Below are 12,168 nucleotides of genomic sequence, written 5' to 3'. Positions count from 1 at the left end.
AAATTGACCATGCAAGCATCCAAAAGATTAAAATGATTCAGAGTATGTTCTCTGACCATGTTAGACATCAGTAACAAAAAGATAACTAGAATCATGTTGGAAAATTAAGAAACCCTTCTAAGTAAGCCATGAGTCAAAGAACTCATAATGGAAATTCGAAAATATCAATATTTTGAACGGATATGCCAGATATTACACACTACAACGTAAAGCAATTTGTAGAAGGAAATTTACAGCCTATAAATGACCAAATTGAGTTCACCCTGGGAAGGTAATGTAACCTGCTTCATTAGCAGATTAAAGGAAGAAAATAACATGATCATCTCAATAGAAGCAGAAAAAGCTTTTGTTATACCCAAGCAGCCGTATGTTTTTTTTTTTTTAATTCTTAGCAAACCAAAATTAGAGGAAAAAGACTTCCTTAACCTGATAAAGGATGTCTACAAAAATCTACAGCAAATATAAAACAATGATAAAATGTTAAAAGTCTTCAAAAGATTGAAAATTGAGGTAAGGAACAAAACAAGGAAGTTCCTATTACCATTTCTATTCAAATTGTACTGGATGTCCTAGGCAACACAGTAAGGCAACTTTTTTAAATGTGTAAGGATTAGAAAGGAAGAAACAAACCTGTTATTATTCACAGGTAGCATGATTGTGTACAAAGAAAAATCCATGAGAATTAATGTGAGTTTAGCAAAGCTGCAGCAAAAAAGTCAACATACAAAATCTCATCATATTCTCTTATATCAGCAACAAAGAGCTAGAAAATGAAAATTTTTAAAAGATACCATTTATAAGAAAAACAAAAACTATCAAATACCTAGGGATAAATATAACAAAAGATGCGCAGCTTCTCTGAATTAGTTTCCTTGTGGCTGCTTAACAAATTACCGCAAACTTGGTGATTTTAAAACAATAGAGATTTATTCTCTCACAGTTCTGGAGGCCAAAAGTCTGAAATCAGTATCACTGAGCAGAAATCAAGGTGTTGGTAGGGCCACTCTCCCGCTGGAGAACTTGGGGAAAGTCCTTTTCTTGCCTCTTCCAGCTTGTGGTGGCTGCTGGCACTCCTTGGTTTGTGGCCACATCACTCCAATCTCTGTGTCTGTGGTCAAACTGCCTTCACATCTTCTTCTGTGCTAAATCTCCCTCTGCCTCCTACTTATAATGATACACACACGGAGGCCCCACTTGAATAATCCAGGATAATCTCCCCATCTCAAGCTCCTTAATTTAATCACATCTGCAAAGATCCTCTTACTATATAAGGCAACATATATAGGTTGCCTTATATGGTAAGGCATATCAGGTCCTTATATGGACCTGATATCTGTGGGGGTCATCATTCAGCCTACTACAGCCTCTATGGATTAAAATTACAGAAATTGAGTCATTAATGAAGACTTAAGTAGAGACATGTGCTCAAACCACGTACATAGACTGGAAGACTCAATGCCATGAAACTGTCAATTTTCCCCATATTCATTTATGAAATTAATGCAATCCCAATAAAAATGTCACCAGTTGCGTTTGCACAACTTGACAAGTTGTTTCTAAAATTTCTATATAAGTACATGCAAAAGGAAAAGAATAACCAAGTCATTCGAGAAGAAAAACAGTGAGGAGAGTTGCCCTATCAGATATCAAGACTTTTTATGAAGCAACATAATGGAAATAATGTTGAATTGCTACAGAGACAAATAGCCCATGGAAACAGATCCACACATGTGAACACAATATAAGAGGTGGCATTGCAGGGAAATTGCGAAAGGGTGAGTGTTTTGGTAAATAGTGCAGGGAATTATGGCATCCACATAAAAATAATTTAAAATGAATCCCTACCCCACACCAGACTCAGAATTAATTCCAGGTGAACTAAAAATCTAAGGATTTTTAATCCAAGGATGAAAACAAAGCTTGTAAGGGTTTTAGAAGACAATACAGGAGAATATACTTATGACCTAGGAAGAAGGATTTATCCAACAATTCACATAAAAACACAAACCATAAAGGGAAAAAAATGATAAATTTGACTATGTTAAAGTCAAGAATTTCTATATGACACCAAAAAGAAAATGAAAAGAGAAAGCACAAATGAGAGAAGACAACAGCAATACACGTAACAAAGAACTAGAATCCAGGACATATAAAGAGCTCCTATAAATTAAAGAGCAAACAATAGATCATCCAGTTTTCAAAAACTAATTTTGAAAAGACTTGATCAGACACTTTACAAAAAGAAAAAAAAAAAGAAAGTGGTCAATAAGCATAAAAAAAGACACTCAACTCATTAGTAATCAAGGAAGCACAAGGTAAAACCATAATGAGATACAAAGGTACATCCACCATGTAGCAAAAATTAAAAAGGCTTACAATACCGGTTGAATTAAAACTTTTATTATTACATGATAAACAATCTTTCTGTCTATGGATGCTTTTTTTCTAACTTTAATTTTATTGTAGGTGGATGGACCTAGAGTCCGTCATAGAGTGAAATAAGAAAGAGAAAAATACCGTTATGCATATATATAATGCATATATATGGAATCTAAAAAAATAGTACTAACGAACTCAGTGGCAGGGCAGGAATAAAGACGCAGACGTAGAGAACAGACTTGAGGACATGGCAGGGAGGGGAAGTTGAGACGAAGTGAGAGAGTAGCACTGACATATACACACTACCAAATGTAAAATAGATAGCTAGTGGAAAGCAGCTGCATCACACGGAGAGATCAGCTCGGTGCTTTGTGATGACCTAGAGGGGTGGGATAGGGAGGGAGGGTGGGAGGGAGGCTCAAGAGGGAGGGGATATGGGGATATATGTATACGTATAACTGATTCACTTCGTTATACAGCAGAAACTAACACACCATTGTAAAGCAATTATACTCCAATAAAGATGTAAAAAAAAATTTATTGTGGTAAAATATATATAACAAAGTTCAGCATTTTAACCATTTTTAAGTGTATAATTCAGTGGTATTAATTACATTCACAATGCTCTGAAATCACCATCACTGTCTATTTTCAAATTTTTTTATCACCCCAAATGGAAACTCTCTACCCATTAAGCAATAACTACCCATTCATCCTTCCCCCAGACCCTGTTAACCTCTAATCTAACACTTCATCTCTATGAATTTGCCTAGATATTTCATAAGCAGAATCATATAATATTTGTCCTTCAGCGTCTAATTATTTCACTTACCATGTTTTCAAGGTTCACTCATGTTTTGGAATGTATCAACACTTCATTCCTTTTTATGGCCGAATAGTATTCCACTGTATGTATTTGTCACGTTCTGTTTATCCATTCACCTGTTAATGGACACCTAGGTTGTTTCTACCCTTTGGCTATTGTGAATAATGCTGCTATAAACATTGGCATACAAGTATTTGCTTGAGTCCCTGTTTTCAGTTCTATTGAGTATATAGCTAGGAATGGAATTGCTGAATCATATGGTAGTTCTATGTTTAACTTTTTGAGGAACTGCCATACTGTTTTCCATAGCAGCTGCACAATTTTCAACTAACGTTTTTTATTTAAAATCTATCTTATATTATTTTAGCTCCCTCAATTTTCCATGAATTAGGATTTGCCTAGTGAACATTTTCACATTCAGCTTTTCTGTGTCCCTGTTTTAAATGTCTCCTACATTGTTTATTACCAATGTATTTGGATATATTTCCCAAATTCTACTTTTTTCCTATCACTTTGGAAACTATATTTTATATCATAAAAATGTTAACATGCATATATTTAACTTAACAAAATCCAAAATTATTATCTTTACCCTCCTCTCACATAATAAAAAGGGACTTACTATGTTTTAACTATGCTCCCCCACTCCCAACTTATATTATTGTCTAGCATTTTATCATGGATGGTTCTATAGCTTCTCAAATTTAAAGAATTATTATTACTGTTTTGGACAGTCAGTGCTTTAGATTTACCCTCATTTCAGTGTTTCTTCGCTCACCATTCATTTATGTTGCATCTCAAATCTTTCTGGGATCATTTTCCCCTCACCTTAGCGTTTATCTTTGAGAGATCCTTTAGCGAGAGCCCCAGTTTTTGTTGATTAGGTAATATATTTTTCCATCTTCCTTTATTTTTTTAATTAATTTATTTATTTTTGGCTGCGCTGGGTCTTTGTTGCTGCGCATGGGCTTTTTCTCTAGTTGTGGCAAGTGGGGTCTACTCTTCATTGCAGTGCACAGGCTTCTCACTGCGGTGGCTTCTGCTGTTGCAGAGCACAGGCTCTAGGCACACGGGCTTCAGTAGTTGTGACACGCAGGCTCAGTAGTTGTGGCTCGCGGGCTCTAGGGCGCAGGCTCAGCAGTTGTGGCTTGTGGGCTCTAGAGAGCAGGCTCTGTAGTTGTAGCACACAGGCTTAGCTGCTCCACAGCATGTGGGGATGTTCCCGGACCAGGGCTCGAACCTGTATCCCTGCACAATTATATATATTTATATATATATATATATATATACACACACACACATTTATTTATGTAATAAATCAACTTTTCCCCTTTCTCCTTCGAATTATTCTACTTAAGACTACATAAGAACTTTCATAACAAGGGGGATTGTTTTTAAGGAAGAGGAATAAACATCACACAGAGGTGGACAGAGAAATTCATGAAATGTATCTCCTTTTCTTGGGAAGGTAACTGCATCTTTGTTTCAACAGGGATAGTTGCCGTGTATCAGGCAGAATCATGATATTCTTTTTGTTCTTCTTTGGAAATTTAAACATGGATACAAGGGTAAGTATAGATGCTGTGTATTCCAAAGGGTGAACTGTGATGGACAACATCTGTTCAACATTCTGTACTATCCTCACCCTTCTAAATTCTCCCCTCTACTGGATACTTGTACACAGAGATCCAATTAGATTTCACCAATGAGAACCATTTGTGCACAATTTGGAAGGGAAAAGAGAAGTAGAAATAATATTCTCTAGTGGCAACTGCAGACAGACTAATGGACATCAGATAGCTAATGTGGGACTCACCAATATCTTCCTGACAATCATCCACCCCGATGCTTTGGACAGCTGAGATCACCGACAGTAGCTCGCTGCAATTCCTACACTGGCAGATTTCACAGTGCCCTCCCTGATCTGCATTTCCCAGAATTAATGGCTATGTAAACCCAATTCTCCATATTAAATCCTTTCCTACTGGAAATGCCAATAGTGATTTATGATTTCTTGACCAAACTCTAACTCAGCAAGTAAAGGCACTGAAAGAAAAAATAAGGGGGAAAAAATGCTACTTAGACTATAACTTAGGTCAGTCAGCAAATATTTTACTAAGCAACTGCTATGGCAAAGTCATGTGCTCAGGCACACAGAGATATATGTTGTTTACGCTGAGTTCATTTGTCCATGGGTCCTTTTTCATATGATCTGTGTACCTGGTGTACCCAGTACACTGGACAGCACAAGGTTAAGATTGACAAGAAAAGCAAGACTTGGCTGTTAAATTTTTGTGAAGAGAATATCTATTTAAATGATGATTCAATTTTGAGGCATCCTATTTGAGCAAAAGCCAAGCCATTATAGATTCTTTAATTTCAAAAATAACATTAAAAATCAGCCCTATCTTCTGATAGGGTGATTGTCAACATTCTCAGAGCTGCCCTTACTTCATTTCAGCATATTAAGCCCAAACGAGTCGAGAACCATTAACTTAAGAACATCACACTTTGGGAAGGTCAAGCTGAAGAGACCAATGTGTCTGTAAGGCAGCTAACTTTTCTCTATCTTGGAGAATCTCAGTCACTGCCCTTCATTCCTGTGTTCTGTCTCAGGAACAACCAGGAATTTGCAAATAAATTGATATAAACCTGTCTCTGCTAAGAAAACAACTCAAAGTACTTAAGTTACTAATGTTGTGTCAGTAAAGTGAGTTCTGCGCTCAGAGGCCAGTATATTTTTCCACTTCCCTTAAAGCACAGAAAAAGACTACCTATATGAAGAAGTGTTAAAATTAATTTTTTGTTTCTTTCAAAGAAAGAAATGCTTTGAACTTCAGTAACACATGATTCCAAGTTAATAACCAAGAACATAAGACAGAAATCCTACGAAGATCTCCCACAGTTCCTAGGTTTCTCCATAGCAGCAGTAAAAGTGAATTAAGAATAAAATCAATATTGGGTTTATAATTTTATTCAAATGACAAGTACAAAACAGAAAGCAAGAGATAAAATTCAAAGCAAATGTGCTCAATATTTCAAAACAACTCTATGTACAAAGTAAATAGGAAAAAACAACAACAACCAAAAGTCCCCGTAAATCACACTGGCTAGATACATTCAAGTCTAACAGAAAGAAACATGAATTTAATGCAATTTCAATTACCTAGAAACTGAAAGTCTTTATTGTCTCAGACTATTTTCCATCCCAGTTAGGGGCATTATTTGAAGACAAAGCTTTCTAACGAGTCCATCTCACATTGAACTTGCCATAGTAAAACATCCTTGACTGATGCCACACTGGCTTTTCTTAATGCCAACAACAGTGTCACCTGAAAGGGGCCATTGGCAGAAACAAACTGTAGTGATCCTGACACATCTATAGACCTTTGCACCCTGGCTATTGCACGACAATCTAAAACTAACAGATATCAACCTTTGGGTCTCACAAATTAAGACTATATTAGTTAAGAACAAGTGATCATTTGCCTTTTAGGTATAGTGCATCTAGAACTCTCAATGAGTATTTACCTATATTCCAGGCTTTGGGAATTCTGGCCATTTTCCTTCTAAGACCTCACCATATTTATCTCCATTTCAAAGCATACAGAGCTAAGTGATGGAGGCAAAAATTAACCTCTAAAGACCCCCTGGGTGTGCAATAGCTGTGAGTTCCACAATGTACCTTATTCGCATTGTTGGAAATAAGGCAATCGGTCGCTAAACTGCAGAAATTAGGAGCATATGAAAACATGCCAATTGCTTTCATTCTAACAGGCATAAAGTCTTTTTATGTATATAAACATATACAAAGGCAGATTGATAAATGAATGGGAAGGAAATAACTATAATTCTATCCAGAGTGCACTTCTCCAATTGTTTACAAGCTCTGTTTTTTATTCCATATTTTCAATTGCACATCCATATTCCATATCAAAAATTTTTTGAAATATGAAAAAGGAAATATGGCTACATAACAGCATTCTCTATAAGAAATACATGTGTGAACCTTGGCGTTTTGAGTCAATGAATCATGTTAATATGAAGTGCACAAATACGTCTTTTCAACCTTGGAAATAATCTCTTGTGTACATGCTAACCAAAAAGAGAATAATAAATTTATCTTATTACATATATACTTCCCGGGGAGGGGTCAGCTGGTTAAATGACCTATAACCTGGCAATTTCTCTGTATATTATTACAAGACTACTTTTTTTTTTTTTTTTTTTTTGCGGTACGCGGGCCTCTCACTGTTGTGGCCTCTCCTGTCGCGGAGCACAGGCTCTGGACGCGCAGGCTCAGCGGCCATGGCTCACGGGCCCAGCCGCTCCGCGGCATGTGGGATCTTCCCGGACTGGGGCACGAACCCGTGTCCCCTGCATCGGCAGGCGGACTCTCAACCACTGCGCCACCAGGGAAGCCCTACAAGATTACCTTTTATCTCCAGGATGCTTGTTAAACTAATAAAGCTTCTACATCATTTTTTTTAATTAGATAGAACAATTTAACCTCAGATTAATGGGAGAAACTTAAGGACTTCTTTCCTTCACCCAAAAAATTAAAGAACTTACTTTTCCTCAAATCCACTTCAATGAAAAGTGGCCTCTTAATTTTTAGGGAGATTATTTCTTGGCCTTTAATATGCACTCAGTAAATACTTACTGATAGTGAACTGAAGAGAATTTAAAGAAAACCTTTCACTAGGAGTAAAGCTAAATTTTATGTAAAACAATGTGGCCTGTGGAAAAAATGATCCATGCTGGTGTTGATCTGGGCTTTGCTGCAGAGCAACACACAGTGAAAGAGAGATGAGAGATTGGGCTCAATTCTATGGGAAGGCAACACAGCACATCTATTCATTCAAACCACCCTGGCATAACTCTCTCCTGCAAAACACAGCAAGTGCTGTAAGCACTAGGGATATAGATTTTAGCTTGCTGTTTATAAAAGGATCCTGTAAAAGGACCCTTTGTTCAATAATTAAGAGATTGCCAGATACTACAGAAACTTTAGATTTGGACTATATGCTGTACTTGCTATTCACCCATCTTAAATATCCTTCTTTTGCAACTATCAATTCACTTAAACAAAGTTATTGATCACTGCATATACCCTGTAAATTTGCTAGAAACAACATAGTGTCACAAAAAGTTCTAAAAGACTTGAGAAAGTGTAATATTTACAGAGTATAACATCAGAAAAAGCCTTTGTTTTATCTAATAATCCTTTTTAAAATAATTGGGAAGCTGGAGTGAAGATGTGACTTTTAAATATATTTATGTAATATTTCTTCTTTTTAAAAGCAACAGTAATGAATAAACTTTTAGCATCAAAAATGTTTACCAACAACTAAAGTAAACATTGGCTACATTCTTAGTACAATACAATCTTTAACGCAATGACAAACATGTATACACTTCAAATATTGGCAAATTGCTTCAAAATGCAATTCTCAGCAAGTTTTTGGTAACTTATTCACAGTTCAGAATTATAGTCACTGGACTCAGAAGACATGAGGAAGAAATGACCAACTGGCTCAGTAAACTAAACATTCATCTTGAAGAACAGAAAACTGAAACAAAGGCAGGATGACTCTAAAATTTCTAGCTCACAAGAAATATAACTTAAACAAATACTGAAAGTTTTATTTAAGCAAAAAATAAAAATTAACTGCAGAAGAGTTTTAAAAAGCTAACAGGATCACTTCTATATTCATTCTGAAAACTAGTGTAGTAAGAAAGGTAATTTGAGAATTTCCTAAAAAGTTCTCGTTAGCCATTATTTATGGCATATTCCATAACATTGATATCAAGCTATTACAGACTCACAAGTTAATATGGCATAACTTTATGGTTTTGCTAGTTAACTATGATTTTTATTTTAACCCTGGATCCTATTGGTTCAAAGCTAATATTACCATTCCTACTGGTTATCATGTCACAGATCTAAAGATACAGTTAAATTCATCAAGCTAGGGAAATACTGATAGATTAGCAATCTTTAAATATTGTGGGGAAAAAATGATTTAACTGTTAAAACTTTTAAACCTGGGGCTCTAACACTAAAAACAAAGAAAGTAATCTGAAATATGTTTTCGCAGGTAAAACACCACCTGGTATTCTGGTATACAACATCTACTAAATATGTGGATATAAGACTTCTTTATCTTTCTTTACCATTCCCTTCAATTTCTTTGGCCTTCACAAATTCAATGTGAGCTCTGAATTCTTTTTAAATAAACATTTTCAACGACACTGTGCTTTTTAGAAAAATCACTTAAGTTGTAGCATACAATAAGTAATTAACATTAGTTGTTCCCTTTTATTGCTATAGTATATAACCTAATTTTTAAAAAAAGAGAGAGAGAGGAAACTGACCCCAAAGGACTTCTTAAAATATGTTTGTTAAAGCAAACATTTCAGCTGGCTTTCCTTCTTTGAAGAGTTATAGAAATGTGTCAAAGGAATACTACCAAGGAGCTAAAAAGGGGTTCTTTTCCTCTCATCCTCATAATTAACTCAGGTCAAGAGACCTGTATTCAAAAGGATAAGACAATGTCATCTCGGAAACAATTTCCTAAGAACCTAAGAGAGAAAATCTTTATTAGCACTCTAACAGCCCCATCTGCACATCACACTGTGTCAGTTCCCTTTTAGTTGTGACGCTTGATTTTCACCTTTGCATCTAATGACTGCTGTTCCTTAGAGTACCACAGTATCTACAGCCTGTGATAACAGCTTACTCTACAAAATGCACTTCACCTCTTAGGAACATTATATGCACCAAAACTTGGACCATGATTTAAGCGAACAAATCCACTCACAACATTTAACAGCTCAACTTCATTTTTCTACTCTCTCACCCTGTGCCTTCCAATGATCCTAGTCTCCACGAGTGATGAGTCCATCTGGGGACAAGTGGACTTTGCTTTAAACAAGAGGTATTTTTCAGTTTCTAACACAGTGACTTTCCCATAATAGGGTGTTGGCAGAGTTATAACAAACTAAAAACAGTTAACATTAATTTTCCTCCTACCATCTAGTCCTATGGCATAGGTGATTTAAAAAACAGAAAAGCTGACTGATGCCAAAGTTACAATCATGTACTTGGCCATGTGTTAGATGCTAACATGACCTCTGGCCTACAAAGGGCTCATGACCTGCGGTAAGGAACTCTTAAGTTATACATGACTGAATTTAAATTTTAAATGTACTACAAGAAAGAATTTTTACAGAAGGGACTCCTTTTGTAGAATATCTTTCTTGAAAAAATCAGATTTCCTTATCCTGTATTAATTATACTGGTTTTAACTGAGCATCCACACTTATTAGCAGTTTGCCTCATTACAGTATTTTCTGTGTTCATAATTCATAAAAGCATCTAAAAATCACTAGACTAAACAGGGTAGGGAGCAAGAAGGGGTAGGGAATGGAAGCCACGTTTGTTTGGAAAATACCACTTTTTTTTTCTCACTATTGGTTTTTTTTTTTTTTTTTTTTTTTTTTGCAGTACGCGGGCCTCTCACTGTTGTGGCCTCTCCCGCTGCGGAGCACAGGCTCCAGGGGCGCAGGCTCAGCAGCCACGGCTCACGGGCCCAGCTGCTCCGCAGCATGTGGGATCTTCCCAGACCGGGGCATGAACCCGCGGCCCCTGCATCGGCAGGCGGACTCTCAACCACCGCGCCACCAGGGAAGCCCTCACTATTGGTTTTTGAGATTTGGTTTAGAACTTACCCTAGCCTGAAGTGTATATGTGTGTTTGAGAGCTAGAGAAAGATAGACAGACACACCAAACACACACATACAGAGAGGGAGAGGAAACAGAGACTGAAAATTAATGATTGATTTCACATATCAGTTTCACTTAGAAAGCTAATTTGAACTTTGGAAATGCTACAAATCCATATAAATCATGTGCATAAAATGCTAATATAACATAAGAATGACACTACAGACATACTAAAACTAGCAGGCCTACACAAAATAATATTAGAAACAACTAAAATAGATAAATATAGCTATAGTAGCTATATAGATGTGAACAGTAATCCTATTTCATTTTAAAAACAGGTTTCTAGTCTTAATCTAAGAGTCCTTCTGAATTACCTCAAAATATGCCAATTCTTTCTCTAACCCTAACACAAGGCAGAATTCTATGCTTCTCTTCTAACAGCTACTAGAAAATCATAACCTCATCAAGAAGTTCAAACACAGAAAAAGGAAAAGACTGAGCTTACTTAATTATACTAAATATCTTACATTCACAATTTAAAAGTGAAAACTTTTGAAAGAGAAGGACTTAACCAAAACATAAACACACTATCCTGTAACGCCCAAAGTGTGGCCAAAAAAGCTCCATGAAGAAATTATTACAACTTTTTGGGTGTCAAGCTAATATTCTACTTTAAATTTTTAATCTAAATTGTAAGTTTCCATTTCTGACACTAGCTAGCTGAAGGCACCTCAGTATTATTTATATCTTCTTCATTCCTAAATATTTTTCAGGGGTAGAACAGAATATACAGAGAGAAAAATTCCTAGAAAGTAATACTAAATTTTATATAATCCTTCATTAATATCAGTGTAAAGCATATAGCTTTTTCTAATTCTAGCCCATCGTATACATTTAGAGTCAAATGATTAGTCAAAAGACTTGTAAATCTTCCAAACAACTGCAAGGAGCTTCCAAATTGGCACAAAGTTACTACTAGTTTGATCCAACAAGGCAGTGAGAGAAGTTAAAATTAACTGCAGGTAATTCTTCTCTGGGACAAAGTTGAAGAGAATTCTGAATATATTGATACTGAGACATCTGATAGCAACTCTGTGGTGATTTCAAAGAATAAGATAAAATGTCATTCAGCAGTAATTTAAAAAAAAAAAACAACTACAGATACGAGGAAATTAAAAACCACTTTCAGGAGATGAAAAAACAAGGAGTAGGATATACAACATGTACGTAT

Source organism: Lipotes vexillifer, unplaced genomic scaffold (assembly GCF_000442215.2).
Source record: "Lipotes vexillifer unplaced genomic scaffold, Lipotes_vexillifer_v1.1 scaffold253, whole genome shotgun sequence".
In the NCBI taxonomy this organism is placed as follows: domain Eukaryota; kingdom Metazoa; phylum Chordata; class Mammalia; order Artiodactyla; family Lipotidae; genus Lipotes; species Lipotes vexillifer.
Note: the sequence above shows the minus strand (reverse complement) of the source record.